Raw genomic sequence first — 16,309 nt, 5'->3', positions numbered from 1 at the left:
GCCCAAAGGAGTAGAGGGACCTCTATTGGTAAAATATATAGTAGTATTGACAGCCTCAACCCACATCTTTAAGGACATCCCAGCATGCAACCTAATGCTCCTTGCATGCTCCATTATTGTCATGTTCATGTGTTCAACCACTCCATTTTCTTGTAGAGTCCTTGGAATATTTTTATGTCTATGAATACCATTAGTGGAGTAATAATATTCAAATTATTTTCTACAATACTCACCACCATTATTAGATCTAAGACATTTTAATATTTTACCAGTCTCATTTTCAACCAAGCATTTCCATTTCTTAAAAGTTATAAATACATCAAATTTCTCTCTAAGGAAATAAACCCATACTTTTCTAGTTGCATCATCAATGAATGTAACATAATAATGAGAGAAACCAAGGGAAGATACACAAGTTGGTCCCGATACATATGTATACACAAGCTTTAATTTCTCAATTTTCTTTTCCTTCCCACTCTTCACAAAACTCACTCTCTTTTGTTTCCCATACACCTAACTTTCATAGAAATTCATATCAACACATTTCAAACTTGGTAATACTTTTTTTTTAATGAAGTAATTTCATACCTTTCTCACTCATGTTCCCAATTCTATTGTGCCATAACATTGTATCACTATCTACAACAATTGTTTCTTCTCCCTGCTCAACTACAACAGTTATTCCTGAACATTCATTTTTCTTTGAGAAACTTAAAGTAGAAGGAGCAATATGACTTGTAAAAATATATAAGGTTCCTACTTTCACACCTTTTTCTACTATAAGGGAACCTTTTGAAACCTTCCAATTTTTATCATTAAAATTAACTATGCAATCCTTATCATTCATTTGCCCTACTGAAATTAAATTTCTACTCATCCTTGAAATATGTCTTACCTCTTGTAATAGCCAATGGTATCCATTTTGAAACTTAATCTTAAGTTTTCCTTTTCCAACAATTTGACAAGGTTCATTATCCCCAAAATAGACAAGCCCAAAATCCCCTTAGACATAATGTAGGAAATAACCTCTATGGGGAGTAGCATCTAATGAAGCCCCTGAATCTGAAACCCATGAATCATCAACACTTTCTAAGCAAAGAAGCAAAGAATCCTCTTCGGATTCATTACTTACCATATTTTCCTCCTTGTTCCCTTCTTGTTTATCTACTTCATTTTTCTTTTGAGTCCAATAATCTTTCTTCTTGTGCCCTAGTTTTCCACAGTATCAACAATCTTATGGTCATCTAGATTGAGCTCTCTTTCCCTTTTATTTTCCTCTTGATTCCTCATGATCCTTTGTGCGTTCAAAACACTTCCTAATGTATATCCACCTCAAATTTTTCTATGAGTTACTTCATTCAAAATAACACCAACCACATCATCAAATTTTAGGGTATGAGACCCCAAAAAAAATTACTCACAGCCATGACCAAGTCATTCCAACTTTTAGGTAAAGAACACAAAACCAAGAGATCCCTAATTTCTATGTCAAAATTAACATTCACAAATGATAATTGACTAGTAATTGTATCAAACTCATTTAAATAATCTACGATAGATCCACCTTCTGCCATATTCATATTAAATATATGCTTCATGAGAAATACTTTGTTTGAAGCAAAGGGTTTTTCATATAGTTTTTCTAGGGTTTGCATCAACTCTTCAGTCATGTTTTATTTTGTAATATTAAATGCCATTGATTGTGCCAAGAATAAATTGGTACTTCCAAGTGCCTTTTTATCTAGAATCTCCCAGTCCTCATTTGTCATAGTGGTTTGTTTCTTAGATTTTCCTTGTAATGGCCACCAATAAATCCTTATGCTAAAGATAGTCATCCATTTACATCTTCCATAACTGAAAGTTCTACTAATTAAACTCCTCAACCTTTAGCTTACCCTCATTTGGTATTTCTCCCACTCAACCATGAGACCTTCTTGAAAAGGATAGCTAAAAAGTGAAAAGAAAAGAAAAAATGATGACACCTCATTGTGATACCACTTATTAGGATCAACCATAGATAGAAATATCAATTACCTACAAATATAACCAATATCATAAAATAATAAATTGCATAGAAGAGAACACAAGACACAAAGATTTAACATAGTTTTCCCAATCCCTAGCCTTTGTCCGCCAACAACAAGCCCACTATTATTATTATCCATTAATTATAGTCTGCAATCCCTTACAACCCAATAATGTCACAAGAAGCTACAATATCATCAAACATTATGAAATCCTTAACCCTAAGCCATTTTATACAAGCTTTTTGCCACCTACAAAATTAGAGCTAGAATAAGTCATCCAATAGCAAAATGGTAGTCAACACCTTTTACAATAGTAGAGTCATTTTTGTGCTACCCGAAGACCCTACAAGGGGCACTACCCAAAAAACCCCATAGAAATAATCTAGGGGGAAACTACACTGAATAAACCTTTGAGTCTTATTAGGCTCCACAACATCACACTCTCATATTCAAATTACTTCTTTATCTTAGTGATCCAATCCATCAATTCATCAAAATCCAACTTTTCACTCTACTCAAGAGGGTTAAACTACAATGTAGACTTTAAACTTTTCAATGACTTCAACAACCTCTCATCCCTGTAATCCATCAAGAGTGCAGGTGCGGCCACCTCCTAAACTTCTTCAACTTCATCATCACTATCATCATCTAGATGTCTTCCTCATCACTAAGTTGTCTCAACACCATCTAGCCTAGAAGAAATCTACCTTAACATATCATTTAATCTTGGATTTGCATCTTGTTGAAAAATGGTTAGTGCTCCCCTTAGAATTCATGAAAAAGGCTTAACTACCTCCCGTGTAGTGTAAGTTGAGTGGTTCTATCGAGAGTTGATAGATTGGTCTTTTGGGATAATGGTAACCCCACTCTAACAAGTGGTATTAGAGCTTGGTCATAGGTTTGAATCCTCAGACCCTCAAGTAACATTGTGAGGGATATTATTGGAAAAATAGTTAGCACTTCCCTCAATATTTGTGACAAGGGCTTAACTACCTCTTTTATACTATAATTTGAGTGGTTTAATCGGGCATTGATAGATTAGTCTTTTGGTTCAGTGATAACCTCACTCTAATACATCAATCCTACCATGAACCATCTTGAAACCCTCTATAGTTGTAGGTCAAATTGTAATCTACTGCCCCATAAAAAATCAACCAACTAGGTTTTACAAGAAAGAACCTATAAGATCTAGGTTCACAAACCTAGATCCAAAACTTAATTTCTTTCTTCATGCAAGATCAACAATCTCTAGATTCTACCCTCTAACCCTTATATCTTTCCCAAAAGCTACTATAAACCTACAACATGACTCACTATTTATATTGGATGAAATAGCTCAAAGAATGTTCTAGATCCAACATAGGAGAAAGAAATGACCCAGATATGTCCAAAAACTTCCCAATTATAGATTTATCTATTTAATGATGATCTATACTACATACATAATCAGCCCAAAAATTGAAAAGCCAACATAGAAGTGCTCAATGAAACAAGGAACTAAGAAACAACAACCATGAACAGAAGATGTCAAGCCAACTTGGTGACAATGGTAATCGAACACTTCGGTAAAAATAGCAACCAAAAAACTAAGTAACTGAACAATCCACTGAGTACACCTAACATCTACTATGTAGACCAAACCCAAAAGGTAACCGAGCACACTACTAAGCTACCAAGATAGAGGATTGAAAACAAACCCAAGATGCTCCTAAATCACCCTCCTAACCTTGATTTCTCAACTAAATCATGTTTATTTTATTGCTTTGATTTAACTCTTGCTCACTTGTCTTGTATGTGGGGCATATGGAATCACTAAGTTCTTACAATATTATATTGGTAAAAGGTAAAAACTTTACAAAGTGCAATTTCCATAAGTAATAAAATAAATAAAGAAATGGATGGATCTATATTTATAGATAGTCTCATTCAAATATTTGGGGTGGCTCATCATTTATTTAGTTTTTTTCTTAAACTTATACAAAAATAAAGAGGCAAGTCAACCCTCAAAAGTCCTTAGTTTTTTTCTTCAATATAAATCCCAAAGTTAAAGAGGAAATACTAAAATCTATTGAATTCAATGATGTTGAATTTTCTAGTTCATATTTAGGTATCCCACTATTTTAGGGATCTAATAAGAAGCAATATTGGTCCAAAATTATTGCAAGGTTAATGCAACAATCTCTAGTTGGAAAATTAGATGGTTATCATTTGTTGGGAGATTAACTTTGATAAAATCAGCACTTGCATCGATTCTAAATTATTTCCTTGTTGTTTTGAAGACTTCTAAATTAATCATAAAACAAATTGAAAAGGTTATTAGAAACTTTCTTTGGAACAACAATTTGGGTGGTAAAAAATAGATTCCATTAATCTCTTTATCGAGGATGGATCTTAATAAGTATTGTGGGGGATCAGGCCTTCATGATATTGCAAAAATAATTTTGGCATTTGGTGCTAAATTGGTGTGGCAACTATATAGTAAACCATATCTAGCTTGGTGTAAAATGATGTGTGCTAATATTTATATTTTACAGTTGCCAATCCTCCAAAAGGGTATGAGATGTGGGAGATCATGATGTCTTCTTGTCACTTGATTACATACTACATATCATGGGAAGTGAATAATAGTAAGGATGTGTTGTTTCAGCTTGAGTTTTAGAATGGATTTATTCCATTAATCTAGGAAAATCGATTCCTTGAAATTCATGAGTTGGTTTCTAAAATTTGGTGTAGGAGATTGGTTCATTATATTGATCATGTGGATTTATATTGGATAAGGTTTCTTGGAAGGACCCTGATCTCCTTTCTATTGATCAAGTCTCTAAATATTTACTCAAAAGTGTTGGAAGTTTAATTAGGAAACTAAGATACTCGAGGGGGTGAATCGTGATCTATAAAACTTTTATCCTTCAAAACAAATTTATTGCATTCACCATATTAACCTTCTCACAACTAGTTTATACATAACATAACTTGTAAAATCAAATGTTGTAATGAATAGATCTAACTATCAATCACATCCATGAAATGTAAAAACTTGGCACAAAAGATTTGGTTACCCAAAAACCCTCCAAGGTGAAGGTAAAAATGGGGTGGGGATGACACCCACAAATCTTCACTATAGAAGTAACAAAGTTAACCTTTTAGGGTTACAATTATGATCACTTATGATGATCTACCCTATGAGGAGTTGCCCTACTAAAGGCATTGAAGACTATTAGGTCTTACCTTGTTAAAGGATTTTACACTTACAATGAAGTGAGGACTTTCTCAGGAGATTTACAAAGGTCTATTAAAACCATATTAAGAGATTTTCCCTGATTCAATCTGTTAGAACTATCTTAGTACCTGATCATTCAATCTACACTGTAATTGATGATTATAGATCTCCTCCTTCCAATCTCTTATCTGATCTACAATCTGATATGTCTTTACTCAATCCTTCACTACTTCATAAGGTCACTATAATTTTTCCTTTTTAACTCTCTCATGCATGAAACAACCAAATCTTAACTCCTTCACTTTCTTTGCACACTTCGCAATCTCTTCCACAATAGCTCTCCTCGCTTATTAAAATAAGTTTTGGATATGCATATTTAAATACCTCTATGGAGTCTTCTAGATGCTTCCCTTTTTTCATCTTCATCTAATTGGTTGTTGATTCCTCATAAGGATCAGTGATCCACATCAAACAAGCTCTAAAATCATTAAATGTCATGTCCATGTTGGCTAGAAATAGTTTACCTTGTTGGTTTGATTTTTCACAATGCACAAATTTTGGAAAAATTTAGTGAAAAATCATTTGAGTCTTTTTATCTTGCAAATTAGGCTTTTGTTCCTTGTATTTTTCAAATCCTTAGATTGCCCTAGTTCATAGATTGGTCTCTATGTCATTGAAATTCTATTAAATTCTCAATGTTTGTCTTCAAAGAAGTTTTTAGAAACCCTAGTGCCCTGTTTTATTTTACCTCAGTTTTGAAAACCTTCGAAAATAACTTTTCAAAAAAATGATTTTTAAGGCATATCATTTTATCCTAAGGTTGGGCTTACGCAAGCGTGAATTTATTAAAAGCTCATTTTAAAAACTTATTGACCATGTTCTATTTGACTTAAATATTTTATTGAAAAATGCCCAATGTGATATGCATTCGGTGTGACCGTTGATCTTGTTCAAATCAATGAGTATCGCATTCTCGCAATGTTAAGATGCAAGGTTTTTAAAGAAAGCAGGCAAGAAATTTTTGGACATGTAGGAAGGTAGGGTTGGGAATACTTAGCATGTGCTAGGGTATGCCAAGTTGTAAAGCAATTGTTAACATGTGCTGCCAGTTATGCCATTGAAGAAGTTTGTCTGCTAGTTATGATCGAAATCTTGTCTATCGTAGATCCTTCAGATATCAAGGGCTGGTGCAAGCCTACAATAAGGAAATGCTTGATCAATAAGGAAAGTTGGTATGCGCCTTTATGTTGCGTGTCATAGTGGGGCCAACTAAGGAGAGAGAACTGAGTCATGCCATGTTGTGTACCACATGTGCTTAGCTAGAAGTACTTATGTTACAAGCATGAAAAGTTTTAGAAATTAATGCAATAGCTAGAATGGTCAGAGCACGAGGATTGAAAGTAATCATTTCATTGGTCCAAGTAGATGAAGTGACCATAAAGTGCAAAGTTTTTCTTACATAGTTGATCTTGTCTTGATCAACAAATGGTGCTTACCCACAATTAGAGCTTGAGTGAAGTTTAAGGAAAGTGGGAATGCACCATGCAGACATGTGTCCATGGTGACGTCTAAATTCTTAACTCAGAAGGTCTACAAGATATAATTAGTGTCACCTTTAATTTTCCAATATCAACGGCTGGTGCAAGCTCGCAATAAGGAAATGCTCAATCAATAAGGAAAGCAAGAATCGTCAACTTGACATGTGGAAAGAATAACGTCAAGAACTCATTCGCTTAGAAGGTGATATGGGACCCACTTGCATGGAGGTTGTTAGAAGGCATAGACTCATATGGAGATTTCCTATTGGTTAAAGTAACTAACTGGGCCTTATTCAACTATAAATTTGTGTAGTTGTTGATATGGTCTTGATCAACGGATGGCGCTTACCCACAATTTTAAGATGCAATAAATTTAAGGAATGTCGGTAAGTAGTAATGTGACACATGGCCCCACTCTTAAGGACATAAGGCTTGTTACTTTTTTGAATTAAAGTCATTCGATCTGGTGAAATTGACAGATGAGATTTGAAATTCTAATGCAACTTGAGAAAAAATGGCTACTAGAAGTTAATATGGTTCAGAGCTCATTCATGTGATTTTAATGCTTGAATATAATCCATGATCTTTCCATTTATTGAACCATAAAGTTGCAAAAAGTTATCAAAATACTAAAAAAAATTGGAGCTAGGGCACAAAATTTCACAGAGAAATTTGGCGAGTTGCAACGAAGAATTTCATAAGAGTGAAGCAAAGTTTTGGGGGTAAGTGCTCTTAAACTAGTAAGAATTTGGTGAGATAGAAATTTTAAAATCTCAAAATGCCTCCACGAAAAGAGTTTACTGGACAGACTGATTATTTGAAGCGCTCTATGCATGATGATTTTCTGGAACAATTTCCTTTATCTATACATGAAATAACTAAGGGGAGGGAGTTGATTCTAAAAACCCTAGGGTAGCCATAGCAAAGGGTTTTTATGACAAGGCTAACTGGGTACGAGATGCCCAGGTCTCCACGGGAGGTCTAGAGTTATTTAGAAAATGGTTTTCAAAGCAAAAACTGGACACTCCTATGAGAAATGTATGCGAGTTTGACATTGGTAAATTAATAGTCCCCACAATTTTCTTTGATAGTGATATGTTGATGGATTTGGCCAAGAAATATGATCCAATTATAGGGTGGGTAAAGAACCATGCTGGAGTAAATCTTTTTAGGGTTTGCCCAGAATTAATTAGAGAGGTTTTCAATCTTAACCCTAACCATGATATGCATGAAATCATTGATATGGATGACTTTCAAGTGAGGTATGATGCACAAAGGATTTACCTAAGAATAGGGCCACTGCAGGAGCATGCTGTTAAAATTGGCACTTTGCCTATGATTACAGCCAGCACCCCCGAGCCATTACTAAGAAGGCATTTTAACCTTAGGGCCCAGGCATTGTATTTTTCTCTTTGCAAGATTTTTGGAATGGATGAAGCTGAGAAAATCCTAGGCTCAATTGTCCTCATAATGGCTCAAACTCTTCAATTTAGGATGATCACTATTCTAGATTTTGCTACTTTTCATGTAAAGGAGATTCACAATAGTTTGGTGGGGATAGCACAAGGAAAAGTGGATAACCTTTCTGTTGGTATTCATTACTCATGTATGTATGCTTGTACAATGGATTTGCCTTCTTCTCCAAAGGTATGGAGCTGGAAACAACTAGGGATGGAGAGAGGAATCCAGTTCAATTATGAAGTGTGGATATGACCTCAAAAGCTATAGATGCCACTATTGTGAGGTTCAATAGATACTTTGCATCAAAGCTTAGGTTACTCTTGAGAGGAGATAGCCCTAGGATTCCACAAGCACTACCAGAATTGGTCAGACCCAAGGACCATGCAAAAGGGCTACTGGTTAGTCATAATTGGGGGGATATAATCCCTTACAATGTTTCAATAGTAATAAGAGTAAATGGCTTCTTGGGAAAGCCTCATGTTTTACCTTTCCATGTGCCTTTGAAAATAGGGATAGCAAAATTGTTATGGCAGATAGACACTATTGACGAAAGAGATTTGCCAAAGAAGGGTATATTCTTTCCAATTGTTACTGTGGTACATGATTTTGTTTTTGTGGAGAAAGGATGGAAACATCCTAAATTGTTCTTGGATAGATACAACATGGCAAAGTCTCATGCTAGATTTATTGATCCTAAAGGTTTCTATGATCTCTTAAGAGAGAGGACAAAGGCTACTCGTATGGTGCACTAGGTATATTATCATGAGGATATTATTAGGAATGTTTTTTCTTTACAAGAGTAGGAATTGAGAAAAGAGAAATGGATAGTGCTCAGTAGGACTTTAGGATTCATCAATGCTTTTGACTCCAATTATGACCCATTGAAAGATAAGAAATATTGGGGAGCCAAGATGCAAGCATTAATGAATAATTTTGCTATAATAATCCAAACCATGAACCAGAAGAAAGCCACATATGTTAAGACATATCTAGACAAGGCTACAGAGGTGCAACGAAGGATAAATAGTAGAAATGTGGTGGCTCTTGACCAGTATACCTTGCAGAGAAGGGTAGGTTATGTGATAGTTCAAAGTGTGCAATAGGCACCCCTTCATCAAAGGCCAAGGCTAGAAAGTCCATTTTGCAACCAGTGCTCCAAAAAGGCAAAAGTTAGAGCAAGAGTCTTCTTCTTCTCAAGGAGAACAATACTCCCCAAGCCAATCCCCAATCCAAATAAATTATGAATCATCTTTAAGAGAGTAGCTTAGAGAAATTGTTGGAGAAGGGGATGTAATTGTTACCTCCATAGATTTGGAGATTGGAGAACCACAAGAACCTCCTACACTTTCCTTGGATTTAACTATTACTAATTACCAAGGTAAAGAAATTGATCCAATATTTTCCCAAGCCTCTGAGAGGTTTATTAATGATAAAAAAAATTGTGAAGTCTAGGGCATTTGCACAATTTTTGTGGAGGCTAAAGATAGGAAATTTTGAGAAAACTTGTGAGAAAATAAAAGCAGAACAACCTGATAAATCAGATTTTGCTATTAAGGAGGAGGTAAAGTCTAAATTTTTGAATTATTTTTCTCAATTTATCCCTGAGGTTGGAAGGCAAATAATTAGATAGTCAAGAGTCCTTATTTTTCCAAAATGAGACATAGTGAATGCTATGGTTATTGATTCAATAAGGAAGCAAAAGGATGTCCAATTTAAAACTGAAGAAGAGGTATTACAGGCTCATAGAGGAGTCAAATTTAGTGATGATCATTAGGCCCTTGTTATTTGGTCTATTTTAAAAAGGGATAAGACCAAGATGCAGGAAATTTCCATTGCAGAGCATACTGGTGCATTGACAGTATTCAGAGTTGGTGAGGTAGGTAGTAAACAAATAATGGGGATGGCCTCAGAGATGTTAAAGTTTGGTGGTATTGTATCTGGTTAGGAAGAAGAAAGATTTGATCAACTCAATGCTAGGTTTGAAGAAGTTTTGAAAGCATATGAGGAGAGAAGTATGCAGATACAGTCATTAGAAAATAAAGTATCTCAAATGGAGAAGGTATTTGGGAAGAGAAAAGTACAAGAAACCAGTAGATCGAGGATTGTATACCCTTCACGGCCGCTTGTTGAGCCTTTCAAATCAACTCCAATTATTGAGGTACCAGACACCCTAGAAAGGCCACAGTTCTACACCATAGAGGATTTTGAGGAAGAGAAGAATAAATTGTACGCACTGCATGTAGAACTAAATAATCAATTTGAGGAGAAATTGAGGCAAGGTATAATGTATCTACTGGATAGGATAGAATGGCCCACATTTTTTGATCAATTAGCAAGGATTTCAGCTATCACAGATGAATTAAAATGAAATGAAGTTGTATTCAGACCCATTGTACAGAAATGGACAGAGAGAAATGAAGATATCACTACTATGTGCATATCTATTATTTAGCTAACATATCATTAGATAGAAAAAATATTTGATTTGTTAAATAAGTTGCAAGGTTTTGATGATAAGAAAGATTCTTTCCAAAAAAGATTAACTATTTGCTTTTCCAAGTATTTTGCGGAAAATTTTGATTTATTCCCTTGTGCTTTAAAAATAATTGATAAAATAAAGGAAAAGGAAGAATGGAAGAAGGAGCTGGATGAAGTCTGTTGTAAAGAATAAATAAAGTTGTAAATGAAACGGTCCACTTCTTGTGGGAAATGAAAAATGAGGAGTTGGTGAAAGTACAATTGTTCTATAATACTATCAGGAAAGATTTTGTTGATTTAGAGGAAATTGTAAATTCTTTAGTAGCTATACAAAGAGAAGTTCTAAATTTTGATTGGTCGGAGGACACTGCCTACAATGAGTGGAAAGAAAAATTTACGTCTATAGAACAGACGGTAGGACATGATGAGGTGGAGGATGATGAGGAAGAAGAAGGTACAAAAATAGAAGCCACCTCTTTCGTTGATGATAAAGACAAAGAGAATCCTCAGGTAGTAGGAGATGACTCATCACTATCACATTTGATGGCCACCTACCCCGAGGAACTAGAATGCTAAAAGAATCCGATCATAGTATTTTTGTCTTCCCAAGGGAAATAACAGAAGCAAACCCACAAAAGGATTTTCAATGTACCAGTCTTTCTGTTATTCATAGTTTTGTCTTGTTGTGATAGGTGTATGTAAGAATCTTTGAAGGACACTTGTCAATCACATTTTCCCTTTGCTTGTTGCAACTCATGCCTTTATAAATGAGTTTTCAAGGTAATGTGACGGTCTAGAAAAACTTGTATAATTTTTGTTTTTTCTCAAGAAAAGTATAGATAGTAGTCCAATAGCATGTAGTTGTTTGGTTTTGAGTTTGCTTCCAATTGTACTCCCTGAGGATATATTAGAATGATAGAATCAGCAAGAGGTTCTGGGCTTTTCTTTGAGTTCTATTGGTTATTGTATTAGTCAAATTCAAAAGGATAATACAAAGGGGCATTTACAATATATTTGTGTCACCAATTTTTGTCTCCATTTTATGAGTTTTTTTACTTTGAAGTCATTTAAATAAGGTTTAAATTGGTTGAATGCAATCTATATGGATTGTATGCTAGTTTCATTGTTGCTTTTAATTCAAGTAATTATAGAAATGCTTTAGTAAACTAGTTGGATTTGTGAGTTTATAAAAGGGATTTTCATAAGAAGGTAAATGGGTGACTACAATTGATTAATTCATTTACAAGTTATTTGAATTAGATCTCCCGCTAATAGCCTATTCTCTGCCCAATGGATAAGGTATTGGTCATATAAATCAGAGATGATTAAAAGTAGATTCTACTTCTACATGTCAAAACAATTATAATTTTAGAGTTATTCTTTTTCTATTTTGTTCAAGGTTGTAATGTTGGTTACCACTTGTTTACATTCAATTTTTTGGGTCCTAAATAGCCGTTGTTTCCAGGAATGCTTGTGAACTCAAGGAGAACTATGACCATATCTGCTCATATGGGATGCATATATATTTAAGAGATTTAAAGAAAATTAACAAACTGTGTATGTGCCTGGAGGTAAAAGATGAGAATCAGAACAAAACTAAAATAATTTCATACCACAGTTTGCAAATAGAATCATCCCTAGGTATACCTACCTTGGTTTAGTAGGGCCTAAAGAGTAGGAAACCATCCTTGGTTTCATTGAAGTTGGTTCTAGATGATCTACTTGTGTCATTGATTATAGGAATCAGCTAATCTTTAGATTATGTGAGTATTTTCATTTTGGTATTGAGCATTTTATTGTTCAGTAGTTTCAAACACCAACATACCTAAAATTTTGTGTCAATCTAGATGTTTATATTCTCATTGTGTTACTCATCAATTACTATCTACGATGCTCAATCATAACTATTCTTCATTTTGTTGCTCAACCTTAGCTGTACCTGGCTCATTTTTTAAAAACTTAGCATCAACGTGCTTTATCTACTCAACATTCACTAGGCTTGGCTTGTACTAAAAATGCTTAATGATCAAAGATTTGCTTGATTCCTATAGAGCTTGACATATACATGATTATTTACAAGTTTTTTACATGACTCGGCCTATATAGAGTAGCTTGGTCATAGTGATGATCGTCTAACTCTACCTTATATATGACTAAGTGGTTGACTATTGGGGTTGTGAGGGTGTTTGAATCAAACTATATTTTTCAATAAATAGTTTGTGAATTTGGGTGATCATAGAAAATTTATGATCCCATGTAGTTTTTTTTTATTCCAATACATGAATCTTTAACTCTAAATTTGTATCTAATTCAATCAAGCTATCATCAATCGAAAGATTATGATCTCTTTGCATAGATCCTTTGCTGAAATTATCTCTTGTTGCATAACCTCCAAATGAGGTATCAATATTGATTGTATGGAGATCAATTTGGCTCCCATTCTACAATCTATTGTATTTAGCTCAGCCAACCTTCCTTGTGCAAACAAAAAAAAATTATAATGCTTTGAGCTTGATTCAGTTGACTGAGAGATAAATTCTCCTAATTGCTTCATGCCAGCCCAAATCCTCTGTATGTTTGTCTAAAAGTCACTTGTGAACCTTGGCATGTCACAAAGTATTTTGTATAGATCTTTTACTTTCTTTACAATTTCTTCAATGTTCTGTACAAGTGCCTGTAACTCAACTTTTCTAACTACAATGGTAGTAGAAACTTTCTCCAAAATTGTCTTCTCAAATTTCTTTTCAGACCAGGCCATTAGTTTGTCATTTGCCTGACCTTTTCAACAATTTGTACCAACTAAGACATAATGGAGGCCTGCTCGGCAATAGTGTGAATATTAAAAGCATCAACAAATATGTCTTTGATGTCATGCAACACCTATTGTTGTTGTTGTGCATACCTCATCTCTTCTTGCTTCTTCTTCTTTACTAAGATTTCATGTAAGGTGACATTTTCCTCAAGAGTGAGATTTGTTGGATCCCATTTTGGAATTTCAATTACTTCATCTAGACTAACAATAATATCTGAAGAACTATCCTTAACCTTCTTTCCTTTACTTTTCTTGGGAGTGTTGTTGCTTGAGACTGCTAGAGTAAGAGTATGTGATGGGATGTCACCACTTGGCCTTGCTTGAACTTCAATGCTTGGAACAATAATGGTAGTACTTGACACTACATCCTCTTTTTTTGTTTCCTCTCATTTGGTCTCCTCATCTCCCTCATCCTGAGGTCCTAAGACATGTGGCCCTTCTTAACCAATAGTATAAGTTTCTACATTGGTGTCTTTGACTAATTTCTCTTGCTCTTTCTTCTCCCTATTTGGTTCCTTGGCTTCTAAGGTATTTATTTGTTCAACACCGGGAGTGTTTGGTGTGGTATCAAAATAGGTGATATGTTACCTTATAGAACTAGTACACCTAATATTTCTTCATCACTATGATCATCTTTGATGGTCATAGTGTCCACTACCTTTTCCTGATGAACTTCTTTAGTAGTTAATCCAAAAATATTCTTCCATGGTAACTCATTTTATTGTACAACTTGAGTCTTTATCTATAGAATCATAAATTTTCTTAATTTAGGAATGAATTAGTTCCCATGCTTCTCCAGAAATGTTCACTTCTATTTATTTGATAAATCGGGCATAATCTTGGCCAATGTGCCTTCTCTTATTTTTTTCTCTACTCCAGATGCATGTTCCCATCTTTTATCTAATATACTATAAAAATCACTTGGAATCTTCTTTTTCAATTTAGTAGGAGCCATTTTATTATTAGCCATCATATCTATCATGAACTCCTGCACCTTTATTTTATCATTATTGCTCAATGTATCATACTTCACAAATCTAAAACTTGATAGACCCGCAGAGCTTCTAATGTTGGAGTATACCTCATCAATATTTCTTGGCCTTATAGGTACAATGACTTGGTGATGTCCAGGTTCATTAGACTTAGTCTTTTTTATATCTACATTGGTGACTTGACCAATGAAGTCTACTTGCTGAAGGGATAGGTGTTGGATTTCATTGTTCTTTCCTTATATCTCTTATCTTATCTTGTTTTTCTCTTCCATAACTTCACATAGCCTTACTGACTGAATTTCTCATGCTCTTCTTAGTATTCTTACTTCTTCTTGTAGTGAACATTCTTTTCTAGGAGTTCTTTTATTACTTCATTGGCTTCATTTGGATTGCTTGAATGAAGGTCTTCAAATCTTTCTTCAATATAGGGATGATCATTCATTTGAATTGAAAGATATTTTCTTCTTTTTAGGGATTGAGAGAGTTGCTCCTTTGCTTTCTTGAGTTGGGAAATAGCCATTTCCAAATCTAGCTTCTCATTGTCAATAGCCTTGTTAAGTCTAAATATCTCCATGGTCTTTGATCTTTCCTCAAGCTATTAAACTTTCTCTTGAGAATCACAATGCTCTAATACCAATTGTTGGAAATATTCTTAAAGGCTAAGTTACTAAGAGGGGAGGGGTGAATTAGTAACTATTAAAACTTCTAAAACTTTAACACTTAATCCAACTATCCAATTAACCTTTTAATCCTTCACATATAATCTAATTTATTTGCATGCATAAGAAATTGAAAACATGAAAGCATGCATAACACTTTGACACATAGATTTGGTGACCTAGAAACCTTCCAAATAAAAGTGAAACTGGGGTGGTGATGATACCCACAAGCTTTAGTATTATAGTATAAATTTGGTTTGTTAAGGCTTACATTGATCACTTATGATGATCTGCCCTATTAGGAGCAATAAGGACTGCTAGGTCCACCTTGTGAAAGGATTTACAAACATAAAATGAAGTATGCACTAGTTAAAGAGATTTACATAAGATTGTTAGGTCTACCTTGTTAAAAGATTTGACTGATCCACCTATTAGGATGAAATAGTAGCTGATCTCTAATTTGCATCTTGGTTTGCTAAATGAGATTCCTTTAAGTATATAAATCACCTTGTTGTGATAGATGAATCTTTGTTGCTCCTTATATTGTTGTAGCCTTTGTAATGTGCAATTCTACTCTTCTATGATGATTACATTACGTATCCATTCTTATTTGGATGTTATACAATATATTACATATATACCAATCCAATTACACAATTAAAAAGTCAACCGCAATACAAGTTTACACAAATATTACAAAGTCAGCTCAAGTGTGGAAACTTGGGCTCTGAAGACTGACTTGTTGAGGTTCTGATACATGGAATACACTATCAAAGCTTAACATCATAATGCACTCAATAGACATAGAAGCTTGGTCCATACTGATCACTTCCAAGTAGTCTTGAACTCAGTCTACACTAGTCACTCGATAAATATTGTGAAACTCATCATATAAACTGAGTCTCTTGGTTTACTTTGCATGAATTGCTAAACACTATCACCTCAAGCTTGGTATAAAATGAGTCTCTTGGTTAACACTGAGTAGCTCAGTTAACACTAGACTCACATCACATCAACTACAAACTTAGTATGCACTACACAACTCAATTTTCACTGGTAAACTTGGCATATAGTGGAGTTTGTCCAAAGGACTCAACAGCAACTATAGAACTTGGTAACAAC

This window comes from Cupressus sempervirens, chromosome 10 (genome assembly GCF_028749045.1).
Source record: "Cupressus sempervirens isolate cs-2001-9-10 chromosome 10, ASM2874904v1, whole genome shotgun sequence".
Lineage (NCBI taxonomy): Eukaryota > Viridiplantae > Streptophyta > Pinopsida > Cupressales > Cupressaceae > Cupressus > Cupressus sempervirens.
Note: the sequence above shows the minus strand (reverse complement) of the source record.